Source organism: Anoplopoma fimbria, chromosome 19 (genome assembly GCF_027596085.1).
Source record: "Anoplopoma fimbria isolate UVic2021 breed Golden Eagle Sablefish chromosome 19, Afim_UVic_2022, whole genome shotgun sequence".
In the NCBI taxonomy this organism is placed as follows: domain Eukaryota; kingdom Metazoa; phylum Chordata; class Actinopteri; order Perciformes; family Anoplopomatidae; genus Anoplopoma; species Anoplopoma fimbria.
This window is the reverse complement of record NC_072467.1, coordinates 13,078,143-13,098,503: the sequence shown is the minus strand read 5'-3', so window position 1 is coordinate 13,098,503 and position 20,361 is coordinate 13,078,143.

Below are 20,361 nucleotides of genomic sequence, written 5' to 3'. Positions count from 1 at the left end.
CATTGTCATATTACAACAAATAAAATATTTGGCTTACATTTTGTCATTTGATAGCTTGGTGTCAGTTGTATTAGTAGTTTTCCAAATAATTTGCATAAGTACAGTTCTGTGTTCTCACTAGGCAGTGAATTTGGTTCAAACGCTGGTGTGTTCCTCTCCTTTTAAAGAACAAGTACAGTGCAGCAGATCTGGGCACAGTGAAACCAGCAAACAGCCAGCTGTCCCTTTTACAGGCAATTTATTGAAACAACAAAACAGAATGTGTTCCATTTGGTTTATTGGAATCATGTCCTCGTCGTATGTCATGCATTTCACAGCAAACAGCCAGATAAAAACAAACAGCGGAGGCCAAGCACTGCTGTCAGTTAGAAAAGGCCTGTAACTGTTAACATGCCAATTAACATTAATTAGCGTCATGGCCAATCAGGGTTGCATGTCTCAGAGGAGCTCTAATTGTAGAGGCACCTTTTGGTTGACACCATGTTGTGTCTACTGCTGCCGCTGTTTGTGGGCAAATTACAACTTAGGACACACCTGGTCGGAATCTTTTAACACCTATTAACATAAATAAAGAGATAACAATTAGCAACCCACAACGCTGGTAAACAGAAATCAATTAGCAAACACACAGTCTAATTAACAGACAACTAACAAGCCTCTCGTTAACTTTATGTTCCCTGTGAGGATGATGGAGGAAAGCACATATGGCCCTGTGTGAGCATGAAGCAGCTGACCACGGACACTCTGCTTCTCATTAGTTTGAATGCTACATATGCACTGTACATGATAAACTAACTAAGCTTTTTTTAAGTAGGCTGAAAGACATTTTTAATTACTGGTTTTTTTCTAGGTCTCTTTTCTGCTATATTGACTGACAGCGTCGTTGCAGAGGCCTAGCGACATAGCGCTGTTAGCTCCGATAACACCGTTGTTTGCACTGTTAGCACTGTTAGCTTCTTGCCGCCTGCTCAGTCATAGCCATGTTGAGAGATGTGTAGAAGCAAAGGATACGCTCAAAATGTTTAATTTAGCAGCTTTAACCACTGGTATTGCAATTGGTTTTCATTATTTTATCTTAATTTATTTCATTTCTTTTTAAAAAGGTCATAACTTTGAAAGCTGTATATTACCGTGTAAGCTCTGGCGCAAGACTACGCAGAGATCTGTAGTATTTGAGCACAGCCCTCTATTCGAGACTGTATCCAATAAATACATGCAGTAGACTCATTTAGCACTTTGAGCTCAGCTGTGGTGGTTTGTCACTTGGTCTGTTCCACCAGAATTGTGGCCGAAAATTCAAGAAAATGTACTAAAAGTCCAGTGCTGCCATTTGTTGGAGGGTAAATGGTAAATGGACTGTACTTGTACAGCGCTTTTCTAGTCTTCTGACCACTCAAAGCGCTTTTACACTACATATCATCATTCACCCATTCACACCCATTCATACACTGATGGCAGGGGCCACCTATCCATCAGGATTATAATTAACAGTCATACAGCCTGCGGGAGCACTTTTGGGGTTAAGTCTCTTGCCCAAGGAAACAACGACATGGACTGCCGGAGCCGGGCATCGAATTGCCAATCGCTTTGATCGGAGGACGACCCTGCTCTCCACTCAGCCATAGTCTTACTTTAATATCTGGCTTCTCTTTCTGAAACATATACCGGTTAAGGTACATGTAGGAAAGGGGCTAAATAGTACAGTTGTTCTTTGGCCATGCCTGTTGGGGTTTCAGTCAAATGGGGATGTAATTAGCATAAAAGGGAACTTCAAAAAAATATGTCAATTGAACTACTACCACTTTCATGTTTTTTCGAATGCAGAAACACTGGATTTTCAAAATCCTGCTGTTGGCCAGGTACATGAAAAGGGACGTGTCTGACAGTGGCTGTAAAGTGTATCTATTAATTAAAAAAGGACCCAAAGCTGTCCACGTCGACTGGATAAAGTAACAAGATCTCAGCTCACTTGAGCTCTCACAAACATTCTGCTCACGTTCTAAAATTAACAGCTCACATTTTTTTTGGCGGTTGCACAAGGTCTCTGCTTGGTCCATCTTACCACACTTACTGATAATGAATATGCCTGAATGTTAATGCGCTCATAAAGAAAAATCCAGGAGCGTTTGAGAGGCTCTGCCCACCGCCGCTGACCCTTATCCTTATTGGGAGGAAGGGAGGAGAGGTGGGGGGGAGGTGTGGATTATAAAGGAGTTCATTTTAATACTCACAAAAAAACATACACGCTCAGTTTCTCGCTCACATACAGTTTCTGTCTCTCTTACACACACACACACACACACACACACACACACACACACACACACACACACACACACACACACACACACACACACAGCCTGGGTTATGAAGTGTTGGAGCTTTGAAACAGTCAATTACCTTCCGGCTAGGGAGGATACCTGCTGTTAATTACTGCTCAGTGTTTTATACGGAGAGTAAATAAAGAGACCGCTGACATTCACATTCCATCAATGTGTCCCCCAGCACACACTGTGTTGTGTGTGTGTGTGTGTGTGTGTGTGTGTGTGTGTGTGTGTGTGTGTGTGTGTGTGTGTGTGTGTGTTATTTGATGTTAAAATAACCCCCTTAGAGGTGGGCACCATGGGAAAAAAACTTTAGACAGGACTTGTATCAGATAAATAATAATATGTCTATATCACCTGCTGTATCACTTTCTGTATTTCTGCAAAACAATAGATTTTTTTTTATCTTTTATTTGTACCTAATGACATAACAGTATATGTCCCACCTTATTTTATGTAAGTTTCAAGGTTTAACTCTTGCATTGCTAACATGCAGATGGTGTTACAGTACAATGCAGTAATGGACACCACACACACACACACACACACACACACACACACACACACACACACACACACACACACACACACACACACACACACACACACACACACACACACACACACACACATCTAAAATACAGAGGCCTATGCAGTCAGAGAGCAGTCACAAGTTTGAATTCAAGCCTGATTTACTGCCCCATTTTATTGAAATCCTGTACACGAGAAAGGGAGGAAAAGCAATATATTTGCCAATCCTCCAGCTAAATGGGTCTCACCACTAAACATTGTTGAACATCCCGGGGTTACGGGGCCATGTTTTGTCATATTATACCTCTTTGCCTCAAAAGCCATCACAGTAAATCTGGCCCCGGGAAGTCGTATTAAACGGTGCAGTGGATGTCTTCCGAGACAGAGGCTGAGTGCAATCCTGGCACTCCGAGTGTACTCTGCCGTCTTAAAGTGAAGAAGCGCAGCTGCTCCCTTGGCCCCGTAAAAATACTTAAATGAGCAGATTATTATAGGGAGAGAGAGAGAGAGAGAGAGAGAGAGAGATCCTGCTCCTCTTACCTTTCGCTGTAGAGTAGAGCTTCCTTTTTTTCTATTTTTCCTCCATGTAGAAACTCCTCTAATATGTATCAATTCAACATTTATAATGCATTTAAGTTTATGAGAAATTTCCTGTTTTGATTAAGTAATTGTAACATGGGTATAGATGCCTTTCTAACAGTGAAACAAACTCTCCTCCTTTTCACATTCACTTAATAGTTTCTAGTCTAAATAATCTTAAAAAACCATACCACTGTGTTTGCACATTTCTCACTCGACTGCAAATTATGGTTTGTATGCATATAATGTGTTTTACTGCTGTTCTGGGCTACCATTGTAGCTGTACGCATGACAAATAATGCAGCATAATTCATAGATATCCCCACAAAATTATTTTGTTTATTATCCACTTAACCATGACCGAGTAAGTATAAAGACTGCAAAAGCTCACAGAGGGCGGGCAGGAGGGGAGGTGTGGTTTTGTTGCCTAAATCTAACTAAGTATTTCATGAGATTTTCCTAAACCTAACCCAGTAGTTTTGTTGCCTAAAAGAGATTTTCTGGTAAAGTCTGAAGTTAACTTTGAAAAGACTGTATGCAAAGCAATGGATACAGCCCTTTAAAGTTGGCCCGTAGAGTTTTCTTGTATACAAGTAAACAAAACAGATAATTTGTTAACATTCAGAATATGAAAGTATCCGAAATACAAAGATTAAGACTGAGTTTACATCTTTTCATTTACCACCACACGTTCTGTGACCAATTTAAGTGTGCTGCATGCAGTGAAACAACAAAATAATGTAAACAAACTATACATACAGTGGTATCATTATATATAACCATCCATGTTTTTCCCTCTCGTCATTTCACTAAGCCAAATGCAATACATGTCTAAATCCATTATTATAAAATGAGGAGGCATAGTTATGAGTTAGATTATTTCTGCTTTACCAAAAATTAAAACCCCTTTTCAATTCCTTGCGCTCGTTGGTTATATATATTGTTTACTGTTTTATCAGGTTTTGAATAGTACCTTAGTTTGTCTTGCTTTTGCTGCTTTGTCTCTCAAAGCACTTTGTAAACTCTGTTTTTAAAGGTGCTATATTATATTGTCCACAGCGCGTGTAGCCTACTGTATGCATACCTTTGAATGTTGACTCGACTGTGGCCCAATGATAGAGTGGGCCTTCAAACAGAGGATTGGTGGTTCGAAATTACGGCATCTGTAACTCTGCAGGCTAATAACAGGAATGACAGAGCCAATACCCACTTTACAACTCTTTAATTATTCTGTTTTATGACAAGTAAACATAAAATCCAGAGGGTACTATGGCTTAATGCAGATAGCCTAACAAGTTCTTACAACATGCAATAATTGCAATCCAACTGCAATGAAAAAAGTTAAGTTACTTGAAGTACTTGAAAGTAAAAACCTTGAGGGTCCCTGACAGGTGGCACCTGTGCTACCGTACGACTGCTAATGATTCGAAAACAGCTGGGCAGAGGCAGAGTCATAGCCTACGCCAACAGACCTACTTTGCATGTCACTGTGATGTTCTTGTCATTTTTCATCCACAAATTCAAAATAATGCAAATACTTTCACGAGGTAAAGGCTGTCTCTGCCAACTGGCTAGCTGAGCAACTACACGCACACAGAAAGTCAGTGGTAAAGTCATGAAGCCTGCCTCTTGCTTGATCTTGCTGATTGGGTGCCTGGGCCAAGTGTGACATTGACGCTTGCCACGACTCTGTGACTGACCCTGAAATTTGAGAAAACTTTTACTTTTAAAAAAACGCTAAAAAAGGCGCGCCATACCAGAGTAAAAGTTTGGTTTTGCGGCTGATGCGTTCTAGATAGTGTTTCTGTGATCTGGGCCTTAAGTGACTCAGTACACAGAAAAGTAATCTGTGTACTCTAAAAGGTTACCCCTAACACTGGAGTTTATACACAGTAAATCACTTAACTTACCGTTGAACATATTAGTAGAAATAAAAGAAAAGAAAACAATAGACATCTAAACTAAAACCTCTCAGGTTTTTTTACTGTTTTATTATATATATGCATGTCTTATTCTTAGGTTTGAAATAAAGTTGTGCCGTTTGTCTTCTGTGGTCTCTATCTCTGCACATTTTTACTGCGGTGAAACCTCACGACGCTGATAAATAACATGCTTCACCTTTTCTTAGCAGCGCTCAGCATGACTGACTGCCCTCCTAGAGTCTCTCAGAGAGTGTGTCCTCAGCTGTGAATCACTTGTGTTCGACACACACCTATATGCTCACAAGCACACACACACACACTCACACACAAACACACACACACACTGTGCGTTAGTCTGCAAAAAAAGGAAAGGAAAGAGCAGAGCAGAGAAGATAATCCCTGAAACGTCGCCCCGCTGTCAAAGGTCAGCAGAGTTGAAAGGTCGCCCTCCACATCATTTATAGGCTCTTAAATAAGCCCAGGCCTCATGCTCCTGCCAACACTCCCTTTTCACGCAGTTATCAGACTCAGCAAGTTATGAATTATCAGATCTGAGGAAACAGTGAAATAGAAAGGGAGCATTGTGTGAAGAAAGAAAAGATATAAGAGTGAGACAGAAAGAAAAAAACAAACACAGCAAAAGACAGAGACAAAGATGGACCGCGGTCCTGAAAGTTAGGTCTAGGGACCTCCTCCGTCTCCTGTTCTTTATCATTTTATGGAATCAATACTATACCATTTTCCCATATAATTTCAACAAGATTTTTAATAAACATCATAAACAAAGCAACTCTTTTGTTAACTTAAAACATAAGGCAGTAGATGGATAATGGACGAGAATGGGTGTCCCAACGCTCATTTGCATGCTTACCTCTGTTCCTGCACATTGTTGCCCACTAGCTGCTGTAACTATGGCAATAGCCAGTCGGTAACATGTCGATGAAGCAAACATGAATATTCATGTTTCCCAAGCATGAATATTCACTAAAACCTTACTATTTGAAACACTTCACTTCTGCGTTTTTAAAATATTTGTTAGCCGTTGAGGCCTGTGGGAAGTTTGCTTCCAGAATTTAAGGTCACATGATGTGAGTCAGTGATATAGAAATGATCATTTATGGGGTGAGGTATTCCTTTTAGATAATTGATTGTCTCAACATGATATCAACTGATGTTCCAACTAAAGTAATCTTTTTTTAACAATTGCACCACTCGCTGGGCTATCACTGGTATATGCTTCTGATTCTCAAACGGACTCACCAGAAAACAGAGTTAAAAAATGATGTAATCTGGCTCTGCATGGCTATTCCTTAAGTGAAAATTGTACCTTAAAGAGCTCTGTGACCTAATGTGAATACAGTAGGGGTCTGCGTCGTAAAAATAGCTTTGTGAATCCTTATGTGTCAGACACGCAGGCAGAGAAAGGATAAGCCGAGGAGAGGTAAAGATAGGATGAAATGAGAGATGTGATCCTCAGTGGACCGTGGTTGGGACTGAATTATCCTCCACGGAGGACCACCGTGGCGGCAGAAACATACGTTTCTGATTTCCTGGGAAGGCTTTAACTTCTTATGGGTACATGGTCCTCCCACACACCAACACTGTCACTGATGCCTATATATCTACAGGAATGTGTGTGTGTGTGTGTGTGTGTGTGGTTGCACACGCACTCTACTCCAGAAGATGAAGCCATTTTGTTATTGATGGAGTAGGGGCCTGAAGCCTGGGTCACACAGACACACAAATGCGCACACACAGACTACAGGAGGTGTTGGTGTGTGTGAGCTCCCCCCCTCATCCCCTCAGTGGGTCGGTATGATGGAGAACTCTTTTTCACTCCAGGGGATCCTATAAACCTGTCACGACCATGATCTCTGTCTATTTCTCTGCTTATCTTTGTTTTCTCTCGAGGTTGCTAGTTTTGCGATTGTGTGTAAATGTTACTTTTACTCAACAGTAAGAAGCCTCACATGAGATCAGAAGTCCATCTCTCTCAGTCTCACACACACACACACACACACACACACACACACACACACACACACACACACACACACACACACACACACACACACCCTAAATCACAGGCCCAGAACGACCTGCCAAGCTCCATTATGCTACAAATGTATTTAGTTACCGGCCTCGAAAAGTCAGAGATTGGAGGCCTTTCTGTCCATAACAGCACTGTCGTTTTCTTCTTGTTTTGATGTTGAACCATAGCTTGAACTCATAGATAACGGCTGCTATGTTTGACCTTGCTATGTTTGACCTTGTTTTCTTAGATTTTGTTTCAAATAGATGGGACCTGTGAGGCTGAGACAATAAACAGAGGTGTCATGTAATGCGTGATTTGTGTATACTCCTGACTCCTGAATTTTGACAGTACACATTGAGCGTAGCAGTAATAACTGTTAATAACTTTAAAGATCCTGAAAGGTGAACTCAGAGTGCAGATTTCCACCAGGTGTGTCTGGAACAACCACAGCTGAATTTTGTGATTGAATGAATACAACCCACAATTGGCTTACCCCCGTCTCGAAGACAATGGGCTCTAAGACGTCTTAAAACTCACTTTATTCAAACTAAAAACAAGCAGTGAGGTATGCAGTCAATTGGCTGAAAGGTGTTGTTTAGTGAACCTCGTACAATCTTGCCAATAACAAAATTAAACTGTATGCCTGTGTAACAGCAGCTGAGTTTCAGAGTGGTACAGCAGTGTGTGCACTGGTAGTTCCGTCTAAACAATAAAAGTGTGCCTACTAACAAGCGGGTCAATAAAGAGTAGAAAAACACAATTAATTCAAACTTAAAAACAAGCTGTGATGTAAGCAGGCAGTTGCCGAGTGTAAACCAATCTCTCGGCTGCAGTGTTTTTTCAAGCAGTATGTTTGGGAAAGCACTCCACGGTTTTTACCGCCTGGTGATGTCTCTGCGTTAATACTGTATCAATTAAAAAAGTAAGTATTCTTTCTCTGTCGTTGTTGTTATCTGCCTTAGCAAGAAGATAATTTGGAATTTATGCTAGTTTGTTTTGTTCCAGTCCAGTACATAAAGTGCAGAACTGAAACTATGCCTGCCTCTGTCTCTGGCTACAGATTACGACTCTGTTAAGTATGCTATTCACACTTCACTCATGTCATAAAGTGTTGTTATGTAGGGGTATACACGCATGGTAGTTCGTTGACTCTAATATGGATTTTAAAATTGTAATCCTGCTAGCATTCCCCATTTAAACTAAATGTTATGGTAATTTGATTGTGTATTTCTTTTCTGTAACTAAAACTAAATACAGTTACCTTTTTTTGTATCCTAATTACGTAAGGCCATTCCATGTATTCCATTACTCCCCAAGCCCGTATACAACTTTGTGCCGGCACTCCACCACACACAGTAGGAGAGCCTCTTGGTGTAGAGCTGCTAGTTTCGCTGCAACACAGGTACCCACACAGCGACTCTCTCAAAGGGGCATGAATGTGCTTCTAGTAAAAGCTGTGCCAGACTTCCCCGTCTTCCCAGTGGAGAAACAAAGAGTCTGACAGTAGCTGCTCATGGCTGGTTAGCTCTTAACCAACACCGTAGCCCTGTACGTCACTATCCATGCTACACTGAGCAGTGGTCAGTCACTGTCCCCATGCCCCCTCATCTCCCGCATCATCACATACTGCGTCGACAAGAGACCACGTCTCACATTGATGTTTACCACCAACTGGTTTTTTTTATTTACTGAATTTGCGATTGGACTGACTCTTTAATGATTTGGGTTTTTGGCCGTGGTAAATCAGGAATGACCACCTACCTTTTCCGGTCACTTTTAAATCTGGCCCATTTTGAATCCATCAGGGTTTAAGTTTATTTCTGTTAACAAACCACTACTTTGTTCTTGATGTAGTCAATGTGTCTCTGACTGGGGCTGGTTTTGGTGCCATTACAGCTGACTTTTTATGTGTTTACTCTGATTACCGTCTGACCACTCATGTGGTGCTAATGCCAAGTGCACATGGGGTCACTGATGCAGTACATTCACAACCTTAAACAGGTTCCATTTCAGTGCCGCATGTGAAGTAAAGGAGGAAGGAGAGCAGAAAGGGACTGCAATCATGATTAAAAATGGTCAAGTAATCCCACTGACTGGCCCATTAACCGCTCAGATACATCTCAGATCTGTTTGTTTTGATAGTAAAGCAGTGGGGACACAGATTAATGTATTTCTCTATTATGATTCCATTAGAATAGCCAGTGTCATTTTCCCACTCTCTTAAGTAATGGCCTCTGTGGTTTTCCATGTTCTATCCAGAGACCCACTGCCCTCTACTCAGAAAGGGCTTCCCCAACGTGACACCCCTGCACTTCGGGGGCAAGACCCAGGAGATAAAGAGCAATTAAAAGTACAAAACAAGTACAACCAAAGTGGAAATTTTACGACCTCACTAGAGGACAATATTTTTTTGACCTCACTTGCCACAGTCAGTTTGAACAAGGTCAAAGATACAAATATAGAAATAACGGGGAAGTCGGCCCTATGAGAAAACGCTTAAATTAATAGGTCTGTGTGAGTGACCAAGTACTGGTCTGCTGATAGTGTTTTTGTGTTTTCAGTAGACTCCAAAAATTGAGAAATTAATGAAGACGCTGTTAACTTCCTCTAATGCTGTCATGAGCATTGGTAAAGTAGTATTGAGCAAGTGATATCAAGTAGGATCTAAAATTATTTTTCAAAAAAGTTACAGTGGAGAGGTGTGTAATGTATTTCTGGTCAAAATTAGATGTTGGGGTGGGTCATAATACACAGAGGTGCTGTCCAGTAGTTGGCAGGCCGGACCACACATATAGAAAGTGACTTATCACATATTATTTAGCTTCACCATAGGCTAAAATGTGAACATGATCCAGCCAGCGGCATGGGCTTACACTTGTTATTTGTAAATCGAAGAGGTGAAGCAAAGTTATTGTTTTGCAACTAATAAGTAAATCTCAAATTTGTATGTCCAAAGTCAACATTAACAAGTCCCATGTCAAGACTAACAAGTCCCAAGCCAAGACCAAGTTCCAGGTGAAGACTAACAAGTCAAATATCTTGTCAAGACCAACAAGTAAAAAGTCAAGTCCCAAGTCAAGACCTTTGAGTCGCAAGTCAAGGGTCTAATCAAGACAATGTCCCAATTCAAGACATACAAGACGCCTTGTCAAGCCCTATGTCAAACCAACAAGTCCTAGGTCAAGACCTAGTCCCAAGTCAAAACCAACAAATCCAAGGTCAAATCGACAATTTCATGTCACACACCAAGTCAAGACAAGCAAGTCAAATCTCTTGACAATTCCAAGAGGTCAAAAGTCAAGTCCTAAGTCGAGGCAGATGTGTCCCAAGTCAGGGGTCTAGTTAAGACTAACAAGTTTCAAGTCAAATCTCTTGTTGGTTCCAAGAAGTCCAAAGTCAAGACCAACAAGTTAAATCTCTTTTCAGGACCAACACGTCCAAAATGAAGTCCCAAGTTGAGACCAATGTGTCCCAAGTCAAGGGTCTGGTCAACCCAAGAAGTCCAATGCCAAGCCCCAAGTCAACACTAACAATTCCAGATTCAAGCTCCTAGTCAGGAACAACATGTGCCATTCATGTCCTACAGTCCTAAACATTTCGGTCCAAGGCCTTATCAAGTCACTGTGCACCTTAATCAATTTGTAATGCCATTTAGATGTAACAGTCAAACAGGAATCATAAAAGCTTTTTTAAAATTGAAATTAACCATGTTCAATTTAGAAGCACAATGATCAGCTGTGTCTTGCTGTTTTATTTCTGGGACGCTATTACAACCATTTGTTACTTCTGAGCCAAAAGTTTAGCATGTTACCATTCAGTTTTTTTTACATTTAAAATACACCAGATTTACATGTTACCTTCACTTGGAAAAATGTTTTTCATATGTTGTTGAACGTTATGATGTCGATGCTCGAAGATGCTTGAAAAAGTCATTTTTCATTAATTGTTGCCTCCAGCTAGTTTGACCCCACACTCCTAGTGTTGGTTGTTATGGTTGCATATTACCCACCACAACGCTAGCAGTAGTTGAATTGAATAATGCAAATGTACCCTCCACAAGTTTAACAGACTATTGGTCCATGATTCCTACATACTACAGTTGGTCTCAGTCATCACACTTATCCCCTGTATTTAAAATCATAAATCTTCCTCCAGCCTTTTTCTTGATAGAACCTGCAGCTGTGTGACATGCATTGCTTATGTTGTAGGAAGCCCAGTTCTCTAAAGGTTGTGTTTTAGTGTTTTAAAGCCATGGATAGATTGTCTATTTGGAGGCTTAACATTCTGTTGACCAGTCATTTTTAGAAACGGCTCCAACAGCTGATTTACTGATACCCAGAGGTCAGCACTTTGATTTACTCACTTCCTGTCATGCTGTCTATTTGTTCTCATGTTTTTTTTCCTCTCTTAATGGTTTTTCATAACTGGAAAATATTTTCCATTGTAGATAACTCTTTTTTCCTCTTTTAACTGATTCATAACTTTTTTATTTATGTTACTTTAGCTCTTTTTGAAAAATCTGAGAATTATACATAGACATCAGAGGGGCAGATAAAGGTCACGAGGTTGATTGCTGTCATGTAACTGAAAGTCCTTTTTTTTTTTAAACAGCCTTTATGATAACTAATTGATAAAGTGATGGATAAAGTATTTTTGCTTTCAAATAACTATTTGGAGGGAGTTAATAATGTGAGTTGATGGTAATCTGTAAGTAGTTGATTGATGGCGTTCAGTCCAGCCCTTAATGACCTGTCACATGGCGGGAAAAATGAGGTCAGAAGTCATCGGAATCAGATCAGCGGAGCTCTTGCCCACTGCCACTGTGGTCATCTCTCCCTCCTAGTCTCTGATAAAGACGAACAGTGTTTATTTTCTTGTTGTGGTTTCTTCATGTCGGAAGTGAGGTTGGGCCGTCCTCCAAAAGCAACATGGGGAACCAGAAATAGAAGGTTGAGATTTACAAGGGACTTCTGATGGAAAGAAAACAGAACATAGAGATGTTAAGAAAAAAACACAAGAAAGTACAACAATCTCCTCCTGGGCTGCACAATATGTTATTTGATCTGGGCGCGAATAAAATCTATCAGCAACTAAAGTCAGAAAATGACTCACTAAATGTAAAAAATGCATTGTACATACCCATCATCAAAGCTTTGTCTCAGCATGAGATACATGAGACTATAGCACCAAACCACCTTGTTAAGATAATCTTTTTTCTTTACACTTGATGACATGAGCCCATTCCCCACCATCATCATTCCCTGTCAGCCCATTTGTTATTAAAGTGCTGGAATGTGTCTGGTACTTCATCATGGTGGGCAGCGCTGAGCGGTCACTCTGCAGCAGGAGGCCGCATGACTGAGCTACGTCCCCATGACCCCCCCCCACACACACACACACACACACACACACACACACACACACACACACACACACACACACACACACACACACACACACACACACACACACACACACTTTAACATACACACATGCTATAACAAAAACACAGGTACACACATTCTTCCATTCAGGGATATCATTATACACCTTAGATATAGATATATCTATAGATATATGCATTTCTTTAGGTCATCCAGGATGTTAGCATCGCACTGGTTCCCTCCACGAAAAGCTACTGGGATTTTTCCCTTGGATTTTGGATTATTGCAGGAAATAAGCTCTGTAGCAAACAAACAGTTATGATACTTACACGTTTTGTTCATCAAGATAATCTTCACAATGAAGTATGGTCGCATGACTTCCCATCACCACCACTAAAGCTAAAGGTGGACTAGTAGTCTCATTAAGCCACTTGTTAGCAACCACCTTTTTTAAGACACGTTAAAGCTTCAAAATTATTTATGTACCGATGTATATTGTGTCTTAGAACACAACTTTCCTCATCAGATCTCTCAAACTTGAGGTAACCACGCACCTTATTAATGATATCCAACCAAAAACCCCTTGACTTTGAAACGAGGGAACCGGAAGTGGAAAGAATTCAAACTAATTTCTGGGCTTGAGGACACATCCTTGCAGCGCTGTATTGAGTTTGTACACAAACAAAGCTGATGTCGGTAGAGCGGCATAGCTGATAGACAGTCTGAGTGCAGGGAGGTGTTTGTCTGGCAGGGCACCATCAGTGTCAAATCCAGTTCATTCCACGTTATCTTACACATAAATCTACTGAAAATGAATTCAAGAAATGATATAGGCTATATTGGTGTAAATAAAGTACCACTGTTATATTCTTGCTGCTCAGCTGCTACTTCATCTTGCACCTTCTTTAAGGGAGCTTTAAAGAACCCAGACTATTGGCTCTATTTTACGTTTTGGGACAGGGCACAGAAGGCAGTGTTGCTCCAGCAAACTGGTATTTCCCAGTGGAGGGAGAGGAGCTGTAGAGTGTGACGCCAATCTTGCGGCAAACTGGGATGTTGATCCAACAATGAGTCCGTTCCACATGTCGCCAGCCTGGTTGGTCACTTTGTTTGGTGATGTCACATTGATGTGATTATACTGGTGGGCTTTCCTTTACTTTGGTGACTCTCTTCACAGACACCTGAAGGCAGCAGGTATCTCTTCTACCTGCAGTCTCTAACTGGATTGATGTTGCTCAATGTAAAGTCACAATTGGTCACCCAGCACCAGGGAGGTGCTTGGGGTTGCTGTAGCTAACCCTACGACAGCCATAGCCCCGTAGTTTCATTGTCGTTGAGATAATTTTTCAAGTAGAATTTGGGAATGTGAATTTACAGTGGATAAATCGCTTTCAGGACCAGCATCAGATTTGCATTCAGAGACAAAAATAAGAAATGCACCTTAAACTCATTCAAATGTAACGGTGAGTCCTGGGTATCCTTAAAACTAAAGAAACGGGAGAATTTGACTGAGCTGGCTGTAAATGGAAATAAACCTGGCTATTATTAATTTATTATAGCAGTGCAACGTAGGCTGAAAAACTACACTGGCCTATTATAAAGTTAGAGGCTTGAAACACGATGATTGAAAGAGCTTACATTTTGTTAAGAAAAAGTAGGGAGAAAAGGAAAGGACACGGTTTCATTGGTTTATGAGATTAAAGCTTTTCTTATAGAGAAACCCCCTTTTTTATGTGAGGACAAGCCAAGAGCATTGCTTTTTCTTCCCTTTTTGTGAAACACTTTCGATTGACCAGCCGGTGAACCCAACACATACGCAGTCCTTCCTCCGTCTGATATCTGCTCCTCTCAGTGTTCTTGCCAGCGGAGTCATCTGTCCCGCTCTGACTCCCTGTTAGCTACTTCATTGTGCCGGTTGGCTGAATGACTCTGGCTCATTATGAGCAGGTGACAAGGACAAGATGGAGACGGAGGGCTATGTTAGATCACTGGAGCCTGAGAGTCAAGTACAAGGGTGGGAGGAAACAGTTTTTTACTTTCTACATGTTTGTTAAGTTCTTTTTTGGTTGATGTTACTTGCATATAAATATATATATATATATATATATATATATATATATATATATATATATATATTATCTGTATATGTTCACAGTAGACATACGTTGTTATGTGCATTTGTAGGGCTAATGTATTTAGCTGTTTGTCGTATTATTGTAGCTCAAGATTTGATATGAAGAACTACTTTCCTGTGGTGTCATCAATGAAGGTGTAATTGGACCCCAACTACTGTGAAAATGGAATATTTAGACATTTCTGCAAATGTGTTAATACGTTTCCTTTCTGAGAGTTGGATGAAATGATTGCTACCCCTCTCAAGATACAATTTGTGTATTCTAAATATGACGCTAAAGTATGAGACTGTTAGCTTAGCTTAGCATAAAGACTGTGAGCAAGGGGAAACAGCTAGCCTGACCCTGCGTGAAAGCTAAGAAAATCCCCAATTAGTATGTTAAAGATTATTCTTGTAATCCATATATAAAAATGAAATGTTAACAGTTGTGGGTAAAGTGACTTCCTGGAGTCCCATCTGATTGCCTGGCAACCTCACAGCAATGAGGAAGTTAATGCACCTGGCCAAGAAATAGTCCTGTACATAACCTCTGATAAAACCACAATTTAAGTTTTTAGTTAAATTAAACAAATAAGGTATAACATGTTTATTAGTATGAATGTTTGTTTTGTTGTTCTGTAAGCAGTTCCCCCCCTGTTTCTAGTCTTTATGCTAAGCTAGCTAATTGGCTGCTGGCTCTAATTACATATTTACCGTACAGACATGAGATTGGTATCTATCTTCTGATCTAACTCTCAGCAAGAAAGTAAATGAGCCAATTTTCCAAAATGCCCATTATTCGGTCTTTTTGTTGTTGTAGGTTTGCCATAATATCTGGCAGTAATAGTTACATTATATAAATTATTTCTCACATCCCAAATTCATACAGCACATAATAACCATTGACTGGAACTCGTGGCTTACTCGCATATTTATTTCTCACTACGTCATCTCCAGTGTGTGTTTGTGTGTGTATTTGTGTAAGTGTGTGTGCGTCTCAGCAGCACTCTCTGTCACCACCCAGACATCAGATCCTGCTGTGGCCTTGACCGGGTTACTTTCACTGTTTCACCTTTGTCTACGTTCTTTTATTTACTATATATGATCCTCTGAGCATGGCAACTTGTAGTGGCTTAAAGCTGGTTGTATTAGATTTCTTCCTTTATTTTGTTGCTTTTTTTAATTTGGTTTACGGCACAGCAATAAGTTATCAGTGAAGAAACTTCGGAAAGAGGTTGATCTCACTCTGTTTAATCCTCCTATTAATATCCTTTGTTTGACCAGGAGACTATCCTTATCAGATAAGAGTTAATTCTGGTTTTGTGTGTTTATATGAAGTCAGTTTTGTATTTTTTTCATCCCAATGTCTGCACTTCCTCTGACTGAACATTCCTTACACGTTTCACAAAGGTTGGAAAAAGTTTTCTCGTGTAGATTCAAAGTATACAGGAAATAACTGATTTAAGTCACTCGAGGATAAGGGTTTAATCCATGGATGGTTTGAAGATGATCGACACAAACAGTTTTAGAGACACCGACAAATCACTGGTTCTTTTCAGGCTGTTTTGGCATCAGACTGTGAGTTAAATAAAGTCACGTCAAGTGGGTCAAATGTTTGGATCTATCAGCTTCAGATTGTGTCAGTGGATTTGGCTGGATATTAAGGAGAGAGCTGTGATTTGTTGCTCCAGTATTCCGCTATATATCCTCAAACTGATTTAGAAGTTCTTCCCTCGGCCGTCCACTCAGAGACAGAGATAGTATCTTTGAGGAATTGTCCGCCGCAGCCAGAACATAACTTACTTCACACAGCCAGCTGAAGCTGATAGCGAGCCAACATCTGAGTGTGTTTGACCATCTCTGTTCTCTCTTTCACATTTGCCTGACTAAAACATCTGTAAAGCCTACTCGTTTGTTCATGGAAATCAACACTTCCACAGGAACACAGGAAAGTTCTCTCATGTACGTTAATACTGAGCTATTGTTGTCTTTTGGGATGAATATTTATTATTCCATTACATTTGCTCTTACATTTTCATAAGAAAATGGGATATGTGTGACCTAATGGAAAAAAGACCTTCAAGCATAATTTATAAATGAGTAATAACAAATTCAAAAAAATGATATTACTTGCAATAAGAAAAGTTCAACATTTTTCGAATGTGCTTTCTTTCCAAGAGTGAGATGAGAAAAGCTATTATTATCATTCTGTGCATTAAAGCAGTAATACTCCAGATCATTTTATTAACTTTTTAGCACTTTTTAACTTTAGTCTCAAGGCTGAATGAATCTAACTCTCATGAGGAAGCTAATGCACCTGGCCAAGAAATAGTCCTGTAACCTGCTTTTAGCAAAAAAATCTCAGAATAGACATCCTGAATCCTGTCCTGTTGGTCCCGAAAGTTAGAATGAACCCTTAGGTTGATTAGTTTTAGCCTAATAAAACATTGATTACTGATTGTTGCAAAAGATTATATATCGGTGTTGCCCAAAGACGGGCACTGTTATGTCCGTAGCCTTTACGAATAATGTCTAAAAAACACAATAGCAACGTAAAATTGTAGCATCTGCGCTCACCAGGGCGTTGTGCCGACTGAGGGGAAACACTGATTAAAGAATCCTTATCTTTATCTGCAACTGTGCAGAAACACCAGGTTTAAACTAAAGAAATAGATAGATGTAAAAAAAAAAAAAGGCCATGATACGTCAATGTTGTGTTCACAACTTTGTTTGGATTAACCTGAAATGGACAAAAATGTGTCTTAAAACTTTCAATCTCTCTATTGACCAGTTGGGGGCAACTCCTCCGGTTGCAAAAACAAGTCTGATTTTATGGAAGTCTACGAGACCATAAACATGAGTTAATGGTCACAATCTGTAGTTTTAATCTAGTTTCAAGTCTTCTTCAATACAGCATGATGTTCATTTAGTAAATGATGGTCCATTTAGAGTCATATACACCATAAAGCAGCGTATCCTTTAGGGCTGGCTTACTGTGATTGACAGGTTGCTGCCGCTACCAGAGCCGTAAACAATGTCTCTACTTCAATCCTCCGCATTCCAAATATGATAACTTCCTTTTTATCGATTGGCCAAATCGCCAAACTCAAGGCTTTAAAACTCTGTAGTCCACAAACCAATGGGGGATGTCACGATGACTAAGTCCACTTCTGATATACAGTCAAAGGTTTAAACAAAGAGCAAATTTAAGTCTTTTTAGAAACCCCCCTACTAAAAACATGCAAAAAGACTGTGACTTATGTGGTAGTAAATAGTGGAGTTAGAATATAACTACCCAAAATCGTGGCTTGATGACACACTCAGATCATCTTTAAAACTAGAGCTTGTAGTATCAGTGGTTCTGCTGCTCAATCGACAATTAACACCCTTACTTACCACAGCCTACAGTTTGCTAGCTACCAGTGGGATTTGGCCTTCTGGCATACCAAATCCCTGTTGGCCACCACATCGGCGTTTAACTTGTTCTTACATCATAGGCTCCACTCTAGCCTACTCCGTCGTTACTGTTGTGGCTTTCAACGGTGGATAAATCGTTTTGAGCATCACAACCTCTAAGAAATTACTCGTTTCTCTATCAGACCATAAGCAATTCAGCATGATAATATTTGGTCTAGAAGAGCTTCTCAACTGAATTATTATATCCCCATTCATGGTAGTGTAGGGCAAAACTTAGTAAGCCAGCATGTGGTTTGTACCGTTACTGTCCATATGTAATCAACCCTCACCCATAGCCGTGGTTTCAGTGCCTTCAGTGGTCCATTTGTATTTAAAATGAATACGCCGTACCAGATTTGAGCAGGTAAAGCCCTTTTTGCTTTACCTGGACTTTAAGACAATTTGTTTTAGCTTTTTGCAAATGACTCAATGTGTACAATTGTTTTTTTTCGTCACTTCTGGTGTGAAATTTATTCAAATGAGTTGTTCAATGGAAACTAAAAGTATTAATGATTCGTCCCACTCAATTCCAACATTTATTCCAAGAGTTATTATATTTTTCCATCCTATATTTGTGTTTGTGCATGTGTGTGTGAGTGTGTTTGCTGTCGATTCAAGGTTGTCTGATTACCAGTGTGTATTAACAACTGAGACTGCAGCTGGTGGTACCACTCTCTCCATCACTTCCTCTCTTGGATGTCGTCCCATATCCGCTGATGAAGGCGTAGCTCTTTATACTCCCTTTTATATTTTTTTGCAAGGTGTTGTATGCATATACGCAAACATCTTCAGAGAGATAGAGCGTCCAGTGGAATCCAGTTCACCACCTGTGTTTGCAGGGGGGCGTCTCTGTCCTGTGTGGGTTGTGAATTTGAGACCAACATTGAGCAAAGAAAACATTGTTCAGAGGCTGAAGGTCATAGCAGCTGCACTTAGTTCCCTCACAGCCATTAATTATCATTGTCGGTGCAAAGAAATGTCTGAAAGCTTTAAAAAAAGCTTAAAATCTTAAGTGTCCAACTACGGTCCAAAAAATTGTTGCAGATTCAGTTTTTGTAACGTTGGTAGCTCGTCATTCTTCATTTTCCCGCCTCATGTGTTGAACTCTCTTTGGTGTTGTAACCTGCTGTATTTTGCTGTTGCTATATCTTCTGATATCCAAATGCTCATTTTGTAATAGTACAAAAGGGTTTTTGTAAAAGTTACTTTGGGTGTGTATTTGTGAGACGTACAGTTTTCTCCCAATTGTCCAGCTCAAGGTCCTCTGTGCAGCACGGCCAAGACCAACCGCATAGCACATGGAAGAGAGAAACTGTAGAACAAAGCAGTAGACCAAGAAGAACTGCTGTCTCTTCCTTTTACTATCTTATTATTGTGTCACTCAGTCGTTTTTTGTATTTTAATTTGTTTTATTGACATGATTGTCAAAAAATTGCTCTTATTACAAAGAAGTTTGGTTGAAATAAGAAAATGACGATATAGTCATCTCTTTGTTGCCATATCGTTAGCCAGCTGTATGCAGAATAGCTCATCCTCCATATCAGTGAATAGCTAAGACGGGAGGGTTGCACACACACACTCACACACACACACACACACACACACACACACACACACACACACACACACACACACACACACACACACACACACACACACACACACACACACACACACACACACACACACACACACAAACACACAGCTTGCCTGAGAGGAGAGCAGGGAGGAACCATCTGGGCCCCACTGATCCAGACTCAACCTGCAGAAACAAAAGGGGTCTTCAAACATAAAGATATACACCAAAGATACCTGGGATTACATGATCACACACACACACACACACACACACACACACACACACATACACATACACATATACACACACACACACACACACACATAGGATACATGTTTGTACACAAAAACACAAGCTCACACCTATGCATCAAAATAAATCGGATCATTAGTTAATTCATGTTCTCACATTAGAACTAACCGCATAATATGTTTTACA